Consider the following 21,138-nt stretch of genomic DNA (forward strand, 5'->3'; position numbering starts at 1 on the left):
CCTGCAAGTGGGAGGGGACAGTCAGAGAATGCTAGTTCTTGTTGATCCTATGGGGTGGGAGAGGGGATGGACGGCTTTCAGCCTTCAGTTAAGATAGGAAGTGGAGGAGAACATTCTCCCCTGGTTCTCACTTTAGAGAGAAGAATCAATCCTTACGGCATTAACATTTTGGATTTTTTGGTTTTAACATGTCTCAAACCTATCCACTCAACATAGCTCATTTTACTCCAGGGAAATTTTTAACATGTCATCTCAGCCAACCTACATTCACCTAGCAATATTTATATAAATGTTATGGTGTACACAGACAAGAAAATAGAACACAAAGCTAGGAAATTGTTTCATTTTCATTTAGTAATGTCTATTCTCTGCAATATGGAAAAAATTACACCAGTTAGGTTTTCAGCCTAAAGCAGTGATTTGAAAACTTTATGTAAGAATCAGCTGGAAGTTTTTAAAAAGCTGTAATGCCAGGCCTCCCCCAAGCCAATCCTGTTAAAATCTATGGGGGTAGGCATCAATATTTTTAGATTTCCCCAGGTATTTCCCATGAACAGCCAAGGCAGAGAACCACTAATGAGTATCATTCACCCAAGTAATGACCGGTGTCTCCATTGAATTCATGGTGTATTCATTGCCTTTATCAGTTAGCCCTCTAAGAGGGTTGATTTGATTATCATGATGGTATTTATGGAGCCTAATACAATCATAATCATTGTGAAGCAAGCTAGGACAAGAGTCATGTGGGAGGCAGAGGTCTCATGAACCAGAGGGGAACCTCTATCAGTCGCCAAACCTGAAGGAGCCCAAAGCATTGGTCAAAGTCAGAGGTACTGGGCCCTGAAATCAGAGAAATGGAGGATGGAAGCAAAAGTAGTGGATCTGGTGTAAGTGGGGAATAAGCCAGGGAAGTTTTCTTGAATCATTTATCTCTGCAGCTAGATCTTGTGGGCCAGATGCAATAGGATACTTGGGAGGGCCTGCTGTGTTTAAACACAGAGGAACAACAGTAAATAGACCTCCAGATTATTTTAGTCCCTGAGGTGATGATTTTTAGAATGATTTTTTTTTTCTAGTCAAGAGATTATTATCATTTTGTCAACAGAACAATCACAGTCATTCATCAAATGTGTTGAGTGCTTTTTCTGTGCTAGGTATATCACTAGTTGCTAAGGATACAGAGATTAAATAAGAGACAATCTTATATCTGTCAGAATCCATAACCTAGATGTGGAAACGGATGCATAAATTGAAATCTTTTAAATAAAATGTGGCAAAAAACTATGCCAGATCAAAGTTCCATGCATATGGTGTTAACTTTAATGACATTAACGTTCATCGATTTCATTTTTCTTCTTCCATTTTCTATACTCTGGACTTTGTGTTTTTTGCATATGATGTAAACTAATACTCTGTGGGTTTGCCTTGTTTTTGTCATTTGGGAGATGCACAGAGTGAGCTATAGGAAAGCTATGAAGGGGCTTGAAACTCACACCATTATGATCAATTGGTGCAGTTTCATAAAGCCCGGTCTTGAACATGCTTAGCTGGCTTGTCTTCTTAGCTCTTATGTAATCTTTAAGTCACTTAACTTCCTGAAGAGGAATTGAGTTTTCTTGTTGACCTGTAAAAATAGCAAAATTTATTGCTTCATTGCAGAAAACTCCAGACTCTGACATTTGAAAGACTTATTTTTCCTGCACGTATAAATCAAGGTTACCTGCTCTGAATTTTGTAGCCTTAGTATTCTAATAGGGTTCTTGTACAATTTTTGCTAAATAAAGCATTCAGACTCCATGACTGTTCAAAGCCATCTCTGATGGTAAGTGTACACCTTTGCCAAATATTAACCCATAAATATGGTCTCATTTTGTTTAACAAGAGAGAATAATGCATCTCCCTAAGTTTTGAACTCATTAATTCCCCAGGCATTCTATCTAAAAAGCATACTTATTTTTTCTTTGATAACTCACATGCCTGTGTCTGTCAGTTCAATAATTTATATAGAACAGGGAGTTTTAAGCATGGTTATTTCACTGTTGATGTTCATCAATAAATTCATCACATTGTGGGGGAATTTTCATAAAATTGCTTATATCTTGTCTTGATTATTTCTTACTTTGTGACTCAATGATTGGGAACCAGCTGTGAAAGTTGATCACACAAATTGGGTCATTATTGTTATACTCAACTAAATCAGAGTTGAGGAGCCAGGGGGAAAATGTACTCAGGGCATATCATATTGCTCCAAGAATGTAATTCTCTGCAAACCTGGCTGCTGAAACTCTCTGTTTTAACGTGAACTAGTTTTAATATAATAGCTACAGAAACAGCCTGCTGTAACTCTACAACTGGTTTTAGCCACCACCATCATTCACCAACCAGAGCTTGCCAGCTATCCAAAACCTTACTAGTGCCAATGAAATTACTTCCAAAATAATATGTAACATTTATCCTTTTTATAAAAGCCTCCAACCTTCTCTTTTTTCTTCGGACATACTAAAGGCCACCCAGTCTGTGGGTATGTGCTAAATCCAATCTTTGCTTCCCAAATAAAATGTTTTAAATTTAGAGATTAGTCTCTATATTTTATTTGACTTCAACACAGCTATGGGCTGATCTGTAGAACTCAGTATAGAAATCTACTGTCCTGGTCAAGTTTGGTAGAAATACTCTCTTTACAAATCATATCTGTGTTAATTTTGAATCTGCAAGTGAGTGAAATAGGAATTTGCTCTCTCATCTCTTGGAAATTTGATCCAAATCTATACACATTGTGATCAGAGAACAGTGAATGCATGAATAGAATGGTCCCATGAAGTTGAGATCGAGGAGCCATTTTTTGCTGTGAGCTTTCTAATGAGTAAGAAAAACTTGTCTTTAGAGAGAGACTGGAGAGTAGAGCAGACAATACAGAGGTGAGGAGAGGAGAGGCTGTGTGACTCCGGAGAAATGAACGGGGAAAACCTCCTTGAACCTCACTCTAGTTTTCCAAGTCTTGTGAAGCCAGGCTGGGCTTTTGGCTCTGTGCAATTCCTCTGTATCTTCTCAATAAACCCTTTGTATTCATGTTTACTTAATGGGGATTCTATTCCATTCGCTAAAATAAACTTAAGCCTGAAATTAAACCTGTTGTTTCATTGCATCTGCTTCATTCATATCTCTTATATTCTTTGCAGTTTTTTTTTTTCCAGACACCATTCTCCTATGGCCTTTTCCTATGGTTTCTCTCTCCTTTCCTTGGACAAAGTAGTTCCAGTTGCAGTTTTGACATAATAGAGGGACAGAAGGCCTTCCAGTCTATTCTGGAGGCATCTGGCACTGCTAGCTCACCTGTGGCCAGGCAGAGCTGCTGCCAGCCCATGATGTGCCTTTGTGTGTACTTTTAAAAGATACCCCTTCCTCTAGGTGGACTAAGGCCCACACAGAACATAGGGCTTTCAGGCAGAGCACAGGCTGAATTCAGCCACTCTTCTTCCTTGACTGGGCACCCTTGACAGGTATAATCTTCACAATCTTATGTGGTGGCCGAGTCATGGACCCATACATATCCTCCAGGCAGCTGAGAAAGAAAAAAAAATCCACAAATTAGAGAAAGTGACCCCAGCAGAGTCAATATAGTTGCAAATGTCAGGCTAACAGGAAAGAGCAAAAGCAATATACATCCTCCTTCTTTTCTAAGTGCTCTGGCTGGTGGCCTTAAAAATATAGATTTTCTTTCTTTTCCAATAAAGAAAAATTAAGGCTGGGCGCAGTGGCTCACACCTGTAATCCCAGCACTTTGGGAGGTCAAAGTGGGCAGATCACGAGGTCAGGGGTTCGAGACCAGCCTGGCCAAAATGGTGGAACCCCGTCTCTACTAAAAATACAAAAATTAGCTGGACATGGTGGTGTGTGCCTATAATCCCAGCTACTCAGGAGGCTGAGGCAGGAGAATTGCTTGAACTCAGGAGGTGGAGGTTGCAGTGAGATGAGATCATGCCACTGCACTCCAGCCTGGGTGACAGAGTGAGACTCTGTCTCAAAAAAAAAAAAGAAAAAGTAAAATACAAAAAGGAAGAAGAAAAGAATTACCTGCAGCTCCATCACCTGTGAACAATTTAAATACAGCTGTTATATGTGACTTTATTGCCTATCAAAAAAAGCCGCACTTTCTTAGCGTGGGAGAGATACTCATTATAATCTGATCCCCACTCTGCTCTCCCACATCAGTCTCTCTCCAGTCACTCTCTCTTTGTAGACTCTTCAGTGCTGTTTTGTTTCAAAGCGAGGCTTTCATTTTTCAGCTCCTTTTTCTCACTCAGGTTTACCTTTTATGCCTGTGTACATTTTTGCTGTCTGCCTGTTTATATTCAGAAGTTTTATAACACCTGTTGTAGTTTTAGGAGCTTGTAATTAATAATTTCCTGTTTCCTCATTTAAGTTAAAAATCAATGTCAGATATATGTAGAGATCAGGCATACAGAAAGCGGAATATTACCTGAATTGGAAGAGATCTCAAACTTCAGGCCGTGTACGCTGGGCAGGACTCGCTCTCCAGGTCTAGGGGAAGTCCACTCCAGAAGAAGTTGAGCTATAGGGCTGATACATTTATGCAGAATCACTACTTTACATCCACTGAGAGAGGGGAATCTTCTTACTGTTTGCACGCTTTAAAAAAAATGAGCATCATGTGTTAGTCTACTTTGTATTGCTGTAAAGGAATGCCTGAGGCTGGGTAATTTATAAAGAAAAGAGGTTTATTTGGCTCATAGTTCTGTATAAGAAGCATGGTACCAGCATCTGCTTCGGGAGAGCCTCAGGAAGCTTCCATTCATAGTGGAAGGCAAAGGGGAAGTGGACATATCAAATGGCAGGAGAGAGGGAGCAAGAGAGGGAGGAGGAGGTCCCAGTCTCCTTCAAACAACCTAGCTCTCATGTGAACTGCCAGAATGAGAGCTCACTCATTACCATTGGGATGGCACCAAGCCATTAATGAAAGATCTGCCCCCATGACCCAAACACCTCTCACTAGGCTCATCTCCAACATTGGAGGTCACATTTGAACATGCGATTTGGAGGAGACACACACCCAAATTATATCACATCAGTAGGTGGCAATGAGGTCTGACTCAAGGACATGTATAAACAAAGCTGGGGCTTTACTCGATATTTGTGGAGAGAAAAGCTAGGATGTGGGGGCATCCTGCTAATTTTTCAGGTAGAATCTCAGAGTCATTGTAATTAGGGCGTTAAAGGAAATGTGGTAAGCAGAAGAGAGATGGTCTATGAGAGAAACTTACTATTATATAAACATTCGTTAAAATTATGACAAGATATGAAATGTAAACCAGCACATAGACAAACTATATAAACAGATTGTTTCATAAAAACAACTCTAGGAATGTGTTTGATTCTTTTACTGTCTATTTTTAAGGCATTTTTGTTTTGATATATTACAAACAAATAAATTATAGAGAATAATATAAATGACTCCCATATGCTTATTACACAGCTTGATTGAAGCTCCTGTGTAAAATTTTAAAAATATAGTTTAAATATAAAATGCAGCTTAAAAACAATTCCCAAACACATCAACAATTCATGTTCCTCCAAATACACTTTGGGGATCATGAGCATTGGGCTACGTGGCCAGCAGCCTCTGCGAGGGCTCCCAGTGATCCCTGCTGCCTGGCATTCACACCTTTGCATAACCTCCCCACCTTCAGTGTGGGCTGAGGCTTTTGAAAGTGGAGTCTTATTGGAACACAGCTACACCCATTTGTTTACATGTTGCCCACTGCTACAACAGCAAAGTTGAGTTATTTAAACAGAGACATACATGGCCAGCAGAGTCTAATATATTTAATCTCTGGCCCTTTGCAGGAAAGGTTTTGCTGACCCTTCTAACTCATTATCCCTAATGGCTAGCCATGGCTTCCCAAGAGCCCATTAAGCTATTAAAACGCCAGTGAATCTGTATATTCTACAAGCTTAACTGTCGTGTGAATGAATATGGCTCAAATATAAGTTTTCAAATATACATTGTCAAAAACAAAGTACAAATTAATTTCAAAGCATTAGAGGATTTATGGTAGCTTTTAATCTTTATGTATTTTTTTCAGCTAGGGGATAAATCAAAATACAATTTATATAATTTATATCACATGGAGTCCTGTGAAATGTTTTTGCATTATGGGCTTCATTTTTTTTTTTCTTTTAATGGTTGTAAACCATTGATCTAGTTAGACTCTATGGGCCAAGATTACCTTAAAGAAACAGATATCTTAGTCAATTTAAATATTTGAGATTAGTTATACCATGTATGTGGTCATTGATTCCCAGGGCCAAATTCTATTTTACAATAAATATGATGGGTGAAAAATAATAACTTGAGACGATTAAGATGCAACACTAATAATAATAATTTCCTGAACACTTAGCTTGTGCCAGACACTGTCCTAAGTGTTTTTCATGAATTTACTCCTTTAATCATCATAACATCATGTGGAGTTGTCAGGACATAAAGCCACATGTTAGATTCAGGTTTAGAAACTTATTAATGTTTTAATTTTACAATGTAAAATATTATAGGCTGGGCACAGTGGCTCACACCTGTAATCCCAGCACTTTGGGAGGCTGAGGTGGGCGGATCACTTGAGCCCAGGAGTTCCAGACCAGCTTGGGCAACATGATGAGACCCTGTCTCTACAAAAAATAAAAAATTAGCCAGGTGTGGTGGTGTGCACCTGTAGTCCCAGCTACTCAGGAGGCTGAGGCAGGAGGATCCCTTCAGCCTGGGAAGTCAAGGCTGCAGTGAGCAGTAATACTGTCATTGCACTCCAGCCTGGGTGACAGAGTGAGACCCTGTCTCTAAAAAATAATAATTTTGTTTAAAAATTAAAAACAATTTGTCTTACTAGCTTATATAAAAGGGACCACGTTAATCTTAGTCGTTATCTCAAAAAAAAAAACAAAATTGTTCTCTCTTGTGATGGCTTTTTGGAGAACAAATAAAGAAGAGAAAAAGAAAAAATCACACCTTAACTGGCATACATATTATTAATATGATTTAGCAAAGTTCGGCAACAGAAGAGTCCTCATTTTTTTTATAGTGAAAAGAAGGAAATCACACAAGAGGAAAACTGCCATGACTTATACAGAGGAGTTACAGAGTTAAATTTATTCATATCATATTAGGTTTGTTTGGTTGTTGTTGTTGTTGTTTTTGAGACAGGGTCTCACTCTGTCACTCATGCTGGAGTGCAATGGTGCAATCTCAGCTCACTGCAGCCTTGACTTCTCAGCTCACACAATCTTCCCACTTCAGCCTCCCAAGTAGCTGGGACCACAGGTGCACACCACCATACCTGGCTAATTTTTGTATTTTTTGTATAGATAGGGTTTTGCCATGTAGCCCAGGCTGGTCTGGAACTCCCGGGCTCAGATGATCTACACACCTCGGCCTCTCAAAGGGCTTAGATTACAGGCATGAGCCACCATGCCTGGCCAGTTTTGCCTTTACTTAATCAAGTGTTAGTACCATTTCCATTTTGTCACCTACTCAAAATAAGACATTTACATCAACTGTTTATCGATAAAGTACCTGTAGTTTCTACATCACTCTTTTGCCTTCAAGTTTCCTTAGCTGATTCCTTTTTAACCAAGAATGGACAAAAAACAAACAAAAAAACCCAGAAATATAATTTTTTAGCTCCTCTCTTTTTTTTTCTGTAAGAAAAGGAAGGTGTGTTTTAAAATTCCTTAATAGTTACTGATATTATCTTAATTTTTCCAGAAGTGAGAAGCTGAGGCAAGAGGAGGCCAAGTAACTTGTATAAAGTTCTATGATCACCAAGAAGCAGAAATCAGAGTAGGCTCTTAACCTATGCTGCCTCTTATCATGTACAGGAAGATTTTATTCTGAACCCTTAAGGATATAGCTAGGAGATTTTTTTAATGTTACCATCGAGACTTCAATGTCAGGGTTGGGGATGAAGTCAAGAAGAGATATTTCATAATAAATGGTACAACTGAAATAAAATTGCGGTTGCATCCTGCAGTAAAATTAGAGTATATGAATTATTTTCCATTCTGGCTTTGGCTGCTTATCCTTTAGTCATTCTTTCCAGGGCCATTCTGTGTAAGTCAGGCTTCCTCAGCGAAAGCAGAGGGTCATGGTGGGGGAAAACAGGCTCTATATTCAGATAGACTTGGGGGTAGGTGGGAGTCCTGGATCCACACTTAATACTTCTGTATCATTTACAAGTGATTCATTTGGCATCTGTTTCTTTCATTTGTAATGTGGAGAGATACCTATTTCTGAAAGTTGTTTGAAATTTAAATGGGATTGTGGTCCTGACTGTTAATAAATACTTATTTCCCTTCTTTTAGTGCTGTGCTTCAAAGTCACCTATGCTTATTAAGTACACTTATGCTTGGGTGTACATTATGTTGTACGAGTCTGTCATAAGGAGTATTTTTTCTTCCTTGACTAAAGGAGTCTTTTGAGAACTACTTGCTTAGGGCATAGAACTTGAGGGCTGGAAGTATCAGGTTGAATCATATGAAATAGCTGATTTGTGACGATTTTTGAACCAAACAAATCTCATTTTCATCTGGGCCAATATTATACCTTAGGAAAACACAAAAGAGGGTAGCTATATGGTCAAATGTCATACTACTAGCTAATTATAAAACTGCACATAAAACTTGGTGGTCTTGGCTTCTGGCTAATATACATATAGATTTTATTTAAGACTGGTCTTATTGCCAATAAAGTACCAATAAGGTGTTGCATTGAATATTTGCAAACCTGCTTAGTGCTTGGCTCCTCTGCTGGGTGTCAGTTATAAAAAGGTGAAGAAGAGCTTGTATCTGTGTGTGAGCCACAGATCTGAGCACAGCCACAATATTCCAAGGCCAAGATGTCAGCTCTATTGGATGTTCTAAGTGCTATAGGTGCAACCAGGAAGGAGTGATTAGTTTCCCTAGGAACAAATGGGAAGGACTGGTTCATTCTATTAATACTTTACATGTGATGAGTCTTGCTCTAGCTAAGCCCTCTTATCCTGTATCTCATTCAGCAGATATTCATGGAGGACCATCTATATGACAAACATTATGGAATGTTGGTAGTGGGATAATAAAAATGAACATTTATAGAATACTTAGACTATGCCAGGTACCATTCTATGGACTTCACAGATATTAATTAATTTAATTTCCACAATAACCCTAAGAAAGTAGTATCATATTGTCATTATATCATTTTTATAGATGAGGAACTGTTAAGTAACATGGCCAAAATTATACAGCTGGTAAGTAGGGAGGGCAGCATGTGAACCAGGAAGCCTGCCTCTATAGCATGTGCTCGTAACTGTGCTATGTGACCTATTTACTTAAAAAGGTGAATAATGTCATTCTCAAAGTATATTGAGCTAAGGAGAGAGGTATGATGAAAGGGAGATAATAATCGTTATGATGAGTCTTTTCCTTAAAAAGTTGAAGTGAAGGCACCTCTCTTTTCATAAAACATTAAAGTAATTTCTCAGAAACCTGACCTGGAGTGTGGCCCTTTCAAGAGACAGCCTGGGAAGTCAGAGAGACAGGTCCTTGTCCTTCCAAGGAGCTTTAAAATATGAAGATGCTTAAACTCATCAAAAAGTTAAATGTAGAGTTCCCACATGACCCAGAAATTATTTTCCTAGGTATGTAGCCAAGAGAAACAAAAATATGCATTCACACACAACTTATACATGAATGTTCATAGTAGTATTATTCGTAATCATCAAAAATTAGCATGTGCCTGTCAATAGATAAATGGATAAACAAAATTAGCATCTACATACAATGAAATATCATTTAGTCTTAAAAAGGAATGAGGGGGCTGGCAAGATGGCCAAATAGGAATAGCTCCAATCTGCAGCTCCAAGCGAGTTCAATGCAGATGGCAGGTGATTTCTGCATTTCCAACTGAGGTACCCAGCTCATCTCATTGGGACTGGTTAGACAGTGGGTGCAGCCCATGGAGGGTAAGCAGAAGCAGGGTGGGCCATCACCTCACCTGGGAAGTGCAAGGGGTCCAAGAACTCCCTCCCCTAGCCAAGGGAAGCCGTGAGGGACTATGCCATGTGGAACAGTGCATTCAGGCCCAGATACTAGGCTTTTTCCACCATCTTCGCAACCCGCAGACCAGGAGATTCCCTCAGGTACCTGCCTACACCACAAGGGCCCTAGGTTTCAAGCACAAAACTGGGCGGCCCTTTGGGCAGACACCAAGGTAGCTGCAGGAATTTTTTTCATACCCCAGTGGGGGCTGGAACACCAGTGAGACAGAACCATTCACTTCTCTGGAAAAAGGGCTGAAGCCAGGGAGCCAAGTGGTCTAGCTCAGTGGACCCCACCCCCATGGAGCCCAGCAAGCTAAGATCCACTGGCTTGAAATTCTCACTGCCAGCACAGCAGTCTACAGTTGACCTGGGATGCTCCAGCTTGGTGGGGGAAGGGGTGTCTGCCATTACTGAGGCTTGAGTTGGTGATTTTCTTCTCACAGTGTAAACAAAACTGCTGGGAAGTTCAAACTGGGTGGAGCCCACTGCAGCTCAGCAAAGCCGCTGTAGTCAGATTACCTCTCTAGATTCCTCCTATCTGGGCAAGGCATCACTGAAAGAAAGGCAGCAGCCCCAGTCAAAAGCTTATAGATAAAACTCCCATCTCCCTGGAACAGAGCACCTGGGGGAAGGGGCGGCTGTGGGCCCAGCTTCAGCAGACAAACATTCCTGCCTGCTGGCTCTGAAGAGAGTGGCGTATCTCCCAGCACAGCGCTCAAGCTCTGCTGAGGGACAGAATGCCTCCTCAAGTGGGTCCCTCACCCCCATGCCTCCCGACTGGGAGACATCTCCCTGCAGGAGTCGAAAGACACCTCATACGAGAGAGCTCCGGCTGACATCTGGCGGGTGTCCCTCTGGGATGAAGCTTCCAGAGGAAGGAACAGGCAGCAATACTTGCTCTTCTGCAGCCTCCGCTGATGATATCCAGGCAAACAGTGTCTGAAGGGGACCTCCAGCAAACTCTAGCAGACCTGCAGCAGAGGGGCCCGACTCTTAGAAGGAAAACTAACAGAAAGGAATAGCATTGACATCAACAAGAACTTGCACACAAAAACTCCATCTGAAGGTCACTAGCACCAAAGACCAACAGTAGATAAATCCATGAAGATGAGGAAAAACCAGTGTAAAAAGCAGAATATTCCAAAAACCAGAATGCCTCTTCTCCTCCAAAGGATCACAACTCCTTGCCAGCAAGGGAAGTAAACTGGATGGAGAATGAGTTTGACAAATTGACAGAAGTAGGCTTCAGAAGGTGGGTAAAAACAAACTCCTCTGAGCTAAAGGGGCATGTTCTAACCCAATGCAAGGCAGCTAAGAACCTTGAAAAAAGGTTAGAAGAATTGCTAACTAGAATAACCATTTGGGAGAAGAACAAAAATGACCTGATGGAGCTGAAAAACACAGCATGAGAACTTCGTGAAACATAAACAAGTATCAATAGCTGAATCAATCAAGTAGAAGAAAGGGTATCAGAGATTGAAGATCAACTTAATGAAATAAAGCTTGAAGACAAGATTAGAAAGAAAAAAAATGAAAAGGAATGAATGAAGTGTCCAAGAAATATGGGACTATGTGAAAAGACCAAACCTACGTTTGATTGGTGTACCTGAAAGTGATGGGGAGAATGGAACCAAGTTGGAAAACACTCTTCAGGATATTAGCCAGGAGAACTTCCCCAACCTAGCAAGACGGGCCAACGTTCAAGTTCAGGAAATACAGAGGATACCACAAAGATACTCCTTGAGAAGAGCAACCTCAAGACACATAATCCTCAGATTCATCAAGGTTAAAATGAAGGAAAAAATGTTAAGGGCAGCCAAAGAGAAAGGTTGGGTTATCCACAAAGGGAAGCCCATCAGACTAACAGCAGATCTCTCTGCAGAAACCCTACAAGCCAGAAGAGAGTGGGGGCCAATACTCAACATTCTTAAAGAAAACAATTTTCAACCCAGAATTTCATATCCAGTCAAACTAAGCTTCATAAGTGAAGGAAAAATAAAATAATTTACAAACAAGCAAATGCTGAGAGATTTTATCACCATCAGGCCTGCCTTACAAGAGCTCCTGAAGGAAACAGTAAACATGGAAAGGAAAAACCGGTACCAGCCACTGCAAAAATATACCAAATTGTAAGGACCATTGACACTATGAAAAAACTGCATCAACTAATGGGCAGTATAACCAGCTAGCATCATAATGACAGAATCAAATTCACACATAACAGTATTAACCTTAAATGTAAATGGGCTAAATGCCCCAATTAAAAGACACAGACTGGAAAATTGGATAATGAGTCAAGACCCATCAGTGTGCTGTATTCAGGAGACCCATCTCACATGCAAGGACACACATGGGCTGAAAATAAAGGGATGGAGGAATATTTACCAAGCAAATGGAAGGGAAAAAGGCAGGGGTTGCCATCCTAGTCTCTGATAAAACAGACTTTAAACCAACAAAGATCAAAAAAGATAAAGAAGGGCATTACATAATGGTAAAGGGATCAATGCAACAAGAAGAGCTAACTATACTAAATATATATGCACTCAATACAGGAGCACCCAGATTCACAAAGCAAGTTCTCTACAAAACTCTCCACCCCAAATCAACAGAATATACATTCTTCTCAGTACCACATTGCACTTATGCTGAAATTGACCACATAATTGGAAGTAAAAAATGCCTCAGCAAGTACAAAATCATGGAAATCATAACAGTCTCTCAGACCGCAGTGCAATCAAATTAGAACTCAGGATGAAGAAACTCACTCAAAACCGCACAACTACATGGAAACTGAACAACCTGCTCCTGAATGACTACTGGATAAATAACGAAATTAAGGTGGAAATAAATAAGTTCTTTGACACCAATGAGAAGAAAGACACAATGTACCAGAATCTCTGGGACACAGGTAAAGCAGTGTTTAGAGGGAAATTTATAGCACCAAATGCCCATAGGAGAAAGTGGGAAAGATCTAAAATCGACACCCTAGCATAACAATTAAAAGAACAAATTTTTTTATTTTGCAAAGAGCAAACAAATTCAAAAGCTAGCAGAAGACCAAAAATAACTAAGATCGGAGCAGCACTGAAGAAGATAGAGACATGAAAAATCCTTAAAAATCAGTGAATCCAGGAGCTGATTTTTTGAAAAGATTAACAAAATAGACCACTAGCCAGACTAATAAAGAAGAAAAGAGAGAAGAATCAAATAGACACAATAAAAATAATAAAGGGGATCTCACCACTGATCCCACAGAAATACAAACTACCATCAGAGAATATTATAAACACCTTTATGCAAATGAACTAGAAAATCTAGAGGAAATGGATGAATTACTGGACATATACACCCTCTCCAGACTAAACCAGGAAGAAGTAAAATCTCTGAACAGACCAATAACAAGTTCTGAAATTGAGGCAGTAACTAATACCTTACCAACAAAAAAAGCCCAGGACCAGACAGATTCACGGCTGAACTCTACAAGAGATACAAAGAGGAGCTAGTACCATTCCTTCTGAAACTATTCCAAACAATAGAAAAAGAGGGACTCCTCCCTAACTCATTTTATGAGGCAGCATGATCCTGATACCAAAACCTGGCAGAGACACAACAAAAAAAGAGAATTTCAGGCCAATATCCCTGATGAACATTGATGTGAAAGTCCTCAATTAAATACTGGCAAGCTGAATCCAGCAGCCCATCAAAAAGCTTACCCACCACGATTAAGTTGGCTTCATCACTAGGATGCAAGGCTAGTTCAACGTACACAAAACAATAAACGTAATCCATCACATAAAGAGAACCAACGACAAAAACCACATGATTATCTCAATAGATGCAGAAAAGGTCTTCAATAAAATTCAACACATCTTCATGCTAAAAACTCTCAATAAACTGGGTATTGATGGAATGTATCTCAAATAATAAGAGCTATTTATGACAAACCCACAGCCAATATCATACTGAATGGGCAAAACCTGGAAGCATTCCCTTTGAAAACCGGCACAAGACAAGGGTGTCTCACCACTCCTATTGAACATACTATTGGAAGTGCTGGCCAGGGCAATCAGGCAAGAGAAAGAAATAAAGCATATTCAAATAGGAAGAGAGGAAGTCAAATTGTCTCTGTTTGCAGATAACATGATAGTATATTTAGAAAATCCGATCGTCTCAGCCCCAAATCTCCTTAAGCTGATAAGCAACTTCAGCAAACTCTCAAGATATAAAAATCAATGTGCAAAAATCACAAGCATTCCTATATACCAATAACAGACAAACAGAGAGCCAAATCATGAGCGAACTCCCCTTCACAATTGCTACAAAGAGAATAAAATAATGAGAAATCCACCTTACAAGGGATGTGAAGGACCTCTTCAAGCAGAACTACAAACCACTGCTCAAGGAAATAAGAGAGGACACAAACAAATGGAAAAACATTCCATGCTCATGGATAGGAAGAATCATTATTGTGAAAATGGTCATACTGCCCAAAGTAATTTATAGACTCAATGCTATCCCCATCAAGCTATCATTGACTTTCTTCACAGAATTGGAAAAAACTACTTTAAAGTTCATATGCAACCAAAAAGGAGCCCATATAGCCAAGACAATCCTAAGGAAAAAAAAAAAAGCTGGAGGCATCATGCTACCTGACTTCAAACTATATTATAACACTACAGAACCAAAACAGCATGATACTGGTACCAAAACAGATATATAGACCAATGGAACAGAACTGAGGCCTCAGAAATAATGCCACTTATCTACAACCATCAGATCTCTGAGAAACCTGACAAAAACAAGCAATGGGGAAAGGATACCCTATTTAATAAATGGTGCTGGGAAAACTGGCTAGCCATATGCAGAGAACTGAAACTGGACCCCATCCTTACACTTTATACAAAAGTTAACTCAAGATGGATGAAAGACTTAAATGTAAGACCTAAAACCACAAAGACCCTAGAAGAAAACCTAGACAATACCATTCAGGACATAGGCATGGGCAAAGCCTTCATGTGTGAAACACCAAAAGCAATGGCAACAAAAGCCAAAATTGACAAATGGGATTTTATTAAACTAAAGAGCTTCTGCACAGCAAAAAAAACTATTATCAGAATGAATAGGCAACCTACAGAATGGGAGAAAAATTTTGCAACCTATCCATCTGACAAAGGGCTAATATCCAGAATCTACAGGAACTTAAACAAATTTACAAGAAAAAAACAACCTATCCAAAAGTGGGTGAACAATATGAACAGACACTTCTCAAAAGAAGACATTTATGTGGCCAAAAAACTTACAAAAAAATGCTCATCATCAGTGATCATTAGAGAAATGCAAATTAAAACCACAAGGAAATACCATCACACACCAGTTAGAATGGTGACCATTAAAAAGTCAGGAAACAACAGATGCTGGAGAGGATATGGAGAAATAGGAATGCTTTTATATTGTTGGTGGGACCATTAGTTCAACTATTGCGGAAGACAGTGTGGCAATTTCTCAAGGATCTAGAAACAGAAATACCATTTGACCCAGCAATCCCATTACTGGGCATATACCCAAAGGAGTATAAATCATTCTAGTATAAAGACACATGTACATGTATGTTTATTGCAGCACTGTTAACAATAGCAAAGACTTGGAACCAACCCCGATGCCCATCAATGATGGACTGGATAAAGAAAATGTGACACTTGTACACCATGGAATACTATGCAGCCATAAAAAAGGATGAGTTCATGTCCTTTGCAGGGATATGGATGAAGGCAGAAACCATCATTCTCAGCAAACTAACACAGGAACAGAAAACCAAACACTGCATGTTCTCACTCATAAGTGGGAGTTGAGCAATGAGAACACATGGACACAGGAAGGGGAACATCACACACCAGGGCCTGTCTGGGGGTGGGGGGCTAGGGGAGGGATAGCATTAGGAGAAATACCTAATGTAGATGACAGGTTGATGGGTGCAGCAAACCACCATGGCACGTGTATACCTATATAACAAATCTGCACATTCTGCACATGTATCCCAGAACTTAAAGTATATTTAAAAAAAAAAAAGGAATGAAATACTGACACATGCTACAACATGGTTGAAACTTCAAAATATTATGTCAAGTCAAAGAAACCAATCACAAAATGTTACATATTGTATTGTTCTATCTATATGAAATGTCCAGAATAGACCAATTCGAAGATACAGAAAGTAGGTTAAAATGTCCGGAAAGTGAGTCTCTCTAAAGAGATCTAACGTAGATTGCCTGGGACTGTGGGTCAGGTGTGAGACTGGAGAATGAGGAGTGACTCTTAAAGTGTATTGGTTTCTTTTTTGGAGTGCTGAAAATGTGTTAAAATTTAATTTTAGTGATGGTTGCAAAATTCTGTGAATATACTAAAAACTGTCGATTTGTACACTTTGAATGAATAAATTATACAGTATGTGAATTATATGTCAATAAAGCTGTTAAAAAAGCGATGGCAGCCAGGCATGGTGGCCCATGCCTGTAATCTCAGCACTTTGGGAGGCTGAGGCAGGAGGATCACGCGAGGTCAGGAGTTTCAGATCATCCTGGGCCACATGGCAACATCCAGTTTCTACAAAAAGTTTAAAAATTAGCTGGGTGTGGTAGCATGTGCCTATAGTCCTAGCTACTCAGGAGGCTGAGGTGAGAGGATCTCTTGAGCCCAGGAGATTGAGGCTGCAGTGAGCCATGAACATGCTACTGCACTCCAGTCTGGGTAACAGAACAAGAGTCTTCTCCAAAAAAAAAAAAAAAAAAAAAAAAAAGACAGAAAAGAAAGAAAGAACAAAAGAATGAAAGAAAGAAAGAAAGAAAAAGGAGAAAGAAAGAATAAAAGAATGAAAGAAAGAAAGAAGGAAAGAAAGAGAACAACAAACAAAAAAACAATGGCAAGCTGGGCATGATGGTGCATACCTGTGGTCTCAGCTACTCCAGAGGCAGAGGGAAAAGGATTACTTGAGTTCAGGAGTTCGAGACTAACCTGAGCAACATAGTGAGACCCTATCTCTTAAAAAAATTCAATCAATTAAGTTTTTAAAAAAGCAATGACAGAAATAAACACACACACACACACACACACACACACACACACGTACATACACAGACTGTCAGATGCCTGGGCCACACTGCAGAGCTGCAGATTCCTAATACATAGAGATATATTTAAGAATCATTGCCAAGGATGAGAACCAAGATAGCATTTAAAATTTTTATTTATGGAGTTTTGATTGGAACGTCCATTTTTTTACACTAGCCTCACCTAAAAATGATTAAGTATTCATATTTTTGTATGATAAATATAGCAATAGTAAGAAATAATTTTAAAATATTTGTAAGTATTTTCATATAAATTTAAATCTCATCCCACCTCAAGCCCTGTGAGGTTAGAATGGTGGGAGACCTCTGTGGGGGCGGAGGGAGGCATCTGACTCTGCTCTTCACCTCTGGAGACATGGGCCCAGGTGCTAAGACCTCGGGTGCTGAGTGCCAAATAATTATATTTTCAGTTCATGGCACATTATCATTGTACGTCCATGCAATATTGGGAGGCCTCTCTTGTTTTTTCTATTCCTGTTTATTTACAATGCTCCATACATAACCATTCTCAAATATTTAACATCTTTTTGTTTGTATTCTTGCATAATGTGTACCATTTTGTGCGCTAAATTTCTAATATGTAGAAATTTATGTAAACGTTTCTAAGTTACGTATCTCATCTTATTATTTATGCCTGGTTTGCTACTTTGGAAGGAATGAGGAGCTATCAGAGCCCTGCAATGAACATTCATTTATTACACTTTTAATGAAATGGCTACTGTGTGCACCTCTGTAATAAGGAGGAAGGCAGTTTGACAATGTGGCAAAGAGCTCTGGCTCTGGGTTCTGAATGCCAGGGTTCAAATTCTCACTCTTCCATTTACTAGATGCTTGAGTTTGGACAGATTACTTGGACCTGTTTGCTTTTGAGTTTAATCACCTGTAAAGTGTGAATACTTTCTCTTTTTTTTTTCTTTTTTCCTGAGACAAAGCCTCACTCTGTCGCCAGGCTGGAGTGCAGTGGCGCGATCTTGACTCACTGCAACCTCCACCTCCAGGTTCAAGCAATTCTTCTGCCTCGGCCTCCCGAGTAGCTGGGACTACAGGCATGCACCACCATGCCCAGCTAATTTTTGTATTTTAATAGAGATGGGGTTTCACCATGTTGGCCAGTCTGGTCTCAAACTCCTGACCTCAGGTGATCTGCCCGCCTCAGCCTCTCAAAGTGCTGGGATTACTGCAACCGGCCAAGTGTGAATTCTTTAGCACACATCTCAGAGGTGGTTATAAGGATTAAATATCCAGGGGGGAGAGGATGATATTACTCCCAATATCGCAGGGAGTGTAAATACCTTTTTCTATCTGTTGTGATTTCCTTGCTCATAGGCTCTCACGTGGAATCTTCGGGGGAGCTGTTCTTCATATTTTCCAGCCCCAATGCCCTTTTTACAAAATTGGGTAGCTGTTAATACATTGATACTTGTGCACAGAGTTGGCACTCAATAAGTAGCTGTTAAGTAAATGAATCAAAAGAAGTGCAAGATACAAGATACATGGTCCCTTCTGTCAAAGAGTTTATAAATCAAGTATGAATGATAATACCTGAAGCTACTTAAAAAAATCTATGTAAAGGGCCGGGCGCTATGACTCATGCCTGTAATCCCAGCACTTTGGGAGGTCAAGGCAGGTGGATCACCTGAGGTCAGGAGTTCAGGCATGTTGAAACCCCATCTCTACTAAAAATACAAAAATTATCTGGGTGTGGTGGTGCACGCCTGTAATCCCAGCTACTCAGGAAGCTGAGGCAGGGGAATCGCTTGAACCCGGAAGGCAAAGGTTGCAGTGAGCTGAGATCGCGCCACTGCACTCCAACCTGGATGGCAGAGTGAAGAAACTCTGTCACAAAAAACAAAAAACAAAACAAATCTATGTAAACACCATTATATGTGACATGTCAGGATAAGAGGAACAACTAATAAATTTTGTAGACATTCAGTAAATGGAGAGAAAGGTTTTTGGAGATGAGGAGCTTGAGCTAGACCTTGTGTGTGTGCTATTAGAAGCTTTCTGGGCTGGACACATATAAAAACTGCCCTTTGATGCTAATAGTATTAAAATTCTGTCTCCTTGGAAGCAGACTGCCTATTGCTTTAGCTTTTAAAGAGATTTAGATCCAAGCATTCCATTATGCAAGCCATAGAAAGACCGTTTTATGTGAAGATGCACTTTGATTGCACTTTCCTCTATCTACATTTTATTGTAGTTAGTTGTTTAGAGCTGTCTCTGTGTAGAGTGTGAGATCCTTGAGGTCCTTAAGGGAAGGCACCTTGCTTGCCCTCTTTATCCCCTGCCTACTTTGCGTAAAGGAGGCACTCCATAAATGTTTACTGAATAAATGCTACACTCCTAATGGGTAAGAATGTGTCATATTATTCTTTGTTTTCTTACGTGCACTGAAACAAATTGTTTCTTGAGATTGGTTCTTAGAATATTTATTCAGTTTTCACTGATTCTTTTGCTACAGGTTAGCTAACCATGCAGCAGGTGCTTGAGTTTCACCTTTCTCCAGTCCAGCAGAATTATATTTTGATGACCTCCATTTTGATGCTTGTAGACCAGCTCTAATCCAAAGATTGATCTTTAGGTAACAGATGGAGAGTGATAAGGATAACTTCTGTGAAGACAAACCCAGGCACACATTCTGTTGTCCAAATAATGTTTAAATAAATCCTTCTGCTCCCAAGCCATCAACTTGCCCCTTAACACACATCTTTCTAGAGCCCAAATTTGAGCTCCTTGTAGAAGATCTTTGCCCTCTTCACTCTCCAGGCCTTCCTAATTAACGTCTTCTCAGAGTTTACCTTCTCTCTGTCTTAATAATTAGTTAAAAGAAAAAGTGGCTGGTGTAGCATCTGGGGATACATTGCCACATCCCATTTCCTTCTCTATGATCAGAATTTCCAATTTCCAAGCCTGATGGGCTCTCCCAGCTGGAACAGGATCTACAGGTCTTTGATCTGGAAACTAAGACTAGAGAAGTCTTAAGAGATGACTTCTCAGGTGAGGAAGGCAGAATCCATCAGATGGAATTAGTAGGGAAGTAAAGTTCAATTGTTGAGCCACGTTGTAGCTGCTTTGGCACTCAGAATGAAGAGTTCTGTGTGTGTCCCAGCATGGAGAGTTATTTTCTTTTTCCTTCAGTTAGGTTGACCCTTTCCATTTGTTTAGGACCTGTGCACATGTTGTACTGGACCACTAATCAAGTTGCTTATCTAAAATTCTTTCAAACTGTTTCCCTATTATCTCCTTAACCGTTGTCTTCTTACTCTGCTAAAGATGTCCGCCGTTTTACCTCACTGCTCCTGTTCATGTCCTTACTTCTGCTGTTGAGATTTTGTGCCTGTTTTTCAGAGTAAATAAACTTTTCTTGTCCCTGTAGGTATTACATTGTTCACTTTTCTCATCTGAGTTTTCTTTTCCTAAGCACAGGGTACAGATTACATTTGTATCTTCTATTTATATATTGTATCAGATGGAGAGACCAGAGAACAAGCTGTTGATTCCTAAGGAGAAAATTTCAGAAGAAGTACATTCATACAAAGTGATAGTAGGAAGACTCAAACACAATATTACCTAAGTTCCTGAGACTAGAGAAGTGTATAAGTCTGAGGACAGATTAGAAAGGCTTCAGGAAATTCTAAGGAAATTTCTGTACCTGGAGAGTTTAGGCAAATAACAATCAGCAAAGAAGCCTTCACCAGTGAGAACAATGAATGTAATAAACCTGAAAAAAGCTTCAGTCTGGACTCTACTATTGATGCAGATCAGAAAGTTCTTAGAATACAGAACACTGATGATAATGATAGGAACAACATGAGCTTCAACCAGAATTCAGCCTCTGGTAAACATGAACACATAAATCTAACACAGGATTTTCAGAGTAGTAAATGTAAGGAAAGCTTAATGGCTCTCTCTCTCCTTAA

Source organism: Pongo pygmaeus, chromosome 6, assembly GCF_028885625.2.
Source record: "Pongo pygmaeus isolate AG05252 chromosome 6, NHGRI_mPonPyg2-v2.0_pri, whole genome shotgun sequence".
NCBI classification, from domain to species: domain Eukaryota; kingdom Metazoa; phylum Chordata; class Mammalia; order Primates; family Hominidae; genus Pongo; species Pongo pygmaeus.